The sequence below is a fragment of the Prionailurus bengalensis genome, chromosome C1 (genome assembly GCF_016509475.1).
Source record: "Prionailurus bengalensis isolate Pbe53 chromosome C1, Fcat_Pben_1.1_paternal_pri, whole genome shotgun sequence".
Taxonomy (NCBI): domain Eukaryota; kingdom Metazoa; phylum Chordata; class Mammalia; order Carnivora; family Felidae; genus Prionailurus; species Prionailurus bengalensis.
Genome location: NC_057345.1, coordinates 154,761,520 through 154,765,368, shown reverse-complemented (window position 1 = coordinate 154,765,368; position 3,849 = coordinate 154,761,520). Strand labels below are relative to the sequence as shown.

At 39.1% G+C, this 3,849-nt stretch overlaps 1 pseudogene; it reads right to left on the bottom strand.

Annotated features, from left to right (window-relative positions):
* Positions 1-1,019: 1,019 nt before the first annotated feature.
* LOC122479690 lies at positions 1,020-2,141 on the bottom strand (annotated as a pseudogene).
* Between the last annotated feature and the right edge of the window lie 1,708 nt (positions 2,142-3,849).

Here is a 3,849-nt window from a genome sequence, read left to right as displayed (position 1 = left end):
GAAATGTACTTAAGGCTAAATGAAGAAACCTAAGATCTTCGGGCCACAGTGACCTCACAAGGTAAGGCCAACTGAAGAGCCCCTGACTCAGTTTCAAGGAAACTAGGTGACATCTCTGTCTGTGTCTCTGCAACTCAACAGGTTAGTGCTGAAGTCTTAGATTTAAGTTACTGACAAAAATGAATAAAGGTAGCTTGTGATAATGTATCATAAAATAAGTGATAATCTAAAACATTAAGTGTAGGTCAGAATAGGGCTATAAGATGATACTAAACAATTCTAATTCTTACTTTTTCTTAGCTGAGACTTTACTTAAAAATGGCTTGAATTATTGACTAGAAGTATTTGGAAAACATCTTTGAGGAATAGCTGCTTTTCAGCTCTGGTTAATAGCGATGACTGATTGAGCTTCTAATGTTTTAGCAAAAATTTAAAAAGAAACTTATTTGTAAAAGTAAGCACTTTTTAAATTCTGAGAGAATAAAGTAATTCAGAGCTTGGTAACTAGAGTCAATAGATCCAAAGATTTCCATTTTATTTTTTTTATTTTTAGAAAGAGACAGAGAGAGCGTACAAGTGGGGGAGAGTGTGTGTGGGGAGAGAAAGAAAGAGAGAGAGAGAGAGAGAGAGAGAGTCCGAAGCAAGCTCCACACTCAACGTAGAGCCTAGTGTGGGGCTCGATCCCATGACCCTGGGACCATGACCCTGGGACTGCAACCTGAGCTGAAATCAAGAATCAGATGCTCAACTGACTGAGCCACCCAGGTGCTCCAAAGCTTTCCACTTTAAGCAATTAGATTGTTTTCAGTTTCTTATGAAATTATAGTTATAAAATACGGTTATTTTATTTTCTAAAACATTCTACTATATAACAGTCCTTTGTAGGAGTGTGCGTAAACTCCTTAATTGTTCAGATTTTACTCCTGCCATCAGCATATAGTTAGCTGTAAGCCTTTCAAAAAGAATTAGGATACCTTTACGGGAGGGTTGTCAGATAAAATGCAGGATGCTCAGTTAAATTTGATTTTCAGATAGACAACAAATCATTATTTAGTATAACTATTGCATGGGACATACTTACGGCAAAAAATATTCACTGTTTATGTGAAATCCAAATTTAACTGGGCACTTTTTTTTTGGAGGAGATAAAGCAATTTTATTGTCTTATGTTATACAAACATCTAGGAATACCGTATTTGTAGGGAAGAAATAAGTGAACAGTAACTAAGAGGGCAATGGAAATGATTTAAGTTGGATTATTTTTAATGATAATGAATGAGACGAAGACCATTATGAAGTACGTTTGTGTCTGGCTTCACAGTAGGTTTGTTCCCTGGACAATGCCTGGCATAAATAAAGGTATTCAACATCTTGTCTGCTCTATTGGCTCTTGAGATCTCTTCTGAGATCTTGGAGAAAAGCAATGCATTCCTGGTGCTCCAGGGCTGTGCTGAGCTCCATCAACTCACTGGCAAAAGTGTTATCCACACCTCCGCCTGCCACGAAATCCATCAGGTAGTCACTATAAGGCCCAGTCCAGAGAATCAGTGTTGAATGTGTAATTCATGTCCTTCCACACAGACTTGCCGTGGACTGAAAGCTCACCTCCCTGAGGGAGAAAATGTCATTCTCCTTCTCCTTGCCCAGCCTCATCTTCTGGATAGTGACAGTCCAGGAATAGGGCCTTCTTACCAACATTCTTTATAACTTCAACCACAAAATTAGGAGCGGACGTCAATTCAGGTTCCTGTTGTTCAACCTTCTGCCCTAGGGAGGGCTCCTCCTCCCCATCAAATGTCGGTGGGATGCTATTGTTAATGTTGAAAGTGACTGATCTTTTCTCCAGTAACTTTCCACACTAATTTGGCTGGTGTCCCATTCACTTCCAGCTCCCAACCTCCAGACATCTTGGGGAGGTACTTAATTCTTCTCTATCTTCTTTTTCTCCTTAATTTCATCATTCAGGAATGCAACAAAAGCTTTTTCTTCCTGGGTGTGCTGTCGCACCGCAGAGGCTGGATGGTGGGGTGGGTGCAGCGCGGAGCCTGGTGACAGCTGACCCAGTGCAAGGAGCAGTGAGGGGCACATGGCCCAGCAGGGACAGAATACTGTTGGCAGACCTGTGGGAGCAAAGGTTGACCCAGGCTGAAGATCCCAGCCTGCCCCGCCACAAGTCCAGCCCCTGGGCATCTTGTATTTTTATTTATTAAACCTGACAATCCTATTTTCTAAGTGTTGGTTTTCCAAGAAATGTAATGGATGGTTCTTTCTCAGATTTAACATTGCATAATTCCTACCTGTTACAGTTAGACTTTTTTTGTAGTGTACAATCATTTCTTATTTATTCATAATTCAAACCTTAGAACAAAGAATATCATACTAACTGGGGACACCTGGCTGGCTCAGCCGGTAGAGCCTGTAACTCTTCATCTCCGGGGTGTGAGTTCCCAGCCCGAGGCTGGATGTGGAGGTTACTTAAAAATGAAATCTTTATTAAAAAAATAAAGTAAAAACCTCAACATCTTAATGAAAAATAGCATACTAATTTATCACCATTTTATTGATGCAGAAACTAAAAATTACAAAATAATTTTCCAAACTTTCCTCCAGATATGGGATTATGAATTATCACTAATAAAACTCTAATTGTAAAATACTAGCTTCACTGAATTCCTTGACTTTGAAGTTTGAAGAGATGCTAATGCTGAAATAACTAGGTAATGTATTGGTTTTTTGCTAGACTTCTACAGTCAATGTCAGTTGAAGCACAGAACTCATGAATGGAAGGATTGTATTCCAAAGCTACTATTAGCATGTTCTACCAACTCACTTTTTAAATTCCTCAACTTCCCCTAACATTATTTAAAAAACAAACAAAAAAAAAAGTGGCATATTTCAGAAAGGATGGGAAGGAAGCTCTTGTGTATTGAAATAATGTTAGCAATAACTCAGCTTGTTCTATAGCATTGGCAGATTGCAAAATTTATAACATGCATAAGAATCATGCCTGGAGCTATGAGGCAATACTTAATCCAAATCAAAATATATAGAAAGTAGCCTCACATTTTCTAGATGTAACACTATGCTTTAGTAACATTTCAAACAAAAGGCCCGGACTGTCATAAATAGTTCCCATGCAGTCAGGGAATTCAGAGGTTAAAACTGATAATGTTTGTATATCATTCCATTTGCACCCTCAGAAAGAACATCTTAATTCCATTATCATGTTTTTATTCTAAAGATAACTATGTATCTACTCAGTCCATTCCCAGATCTTTGTATGAGAATATTCTTGCTGACCAAAGTAATCCACCTTATTTATTATAACAGAAAACTTTAAAGTTCTAGAATATATATACTACTCAGGAATTTTTTCATGCTTATTTATTTTTTATTATTTTGAAGTTTTTATTTATTTTGAGAGAGAGACAGCGAGCATGAGCACACAAGTAGGGAAGGGGCAGAAAGACAGGGTGAGAGAGTGAATCCCAAGAAGGCTCTGAGCCATCAGCACAGAGCCCCAGGTGGGGTTCAAACTCACAAACCATGATATCGTGACCTGAGCCTAAATCAAGACTCCAATGCTTAACTAACTGTGCCAACCAGGCGCCCCTAAAATGTTTATTATTTTTGAGAAAGAGAGAGAGAAAGAGAGTGCACACACACGCAAGTGGGAGAGGCAGAGAGAGAGAGGGAGACAGGATCCAAAGCAGGCTCCACACTAACAACAGACAGTCTAATATGGGGCTTGAACTCATGAACCGTGAGATAGTGATCTGAGTGGAAACCAACAATCAGACACTTAACTGACTGAGCCACCCAGGTGCCCCTGAAATTTGTACAGTAGCT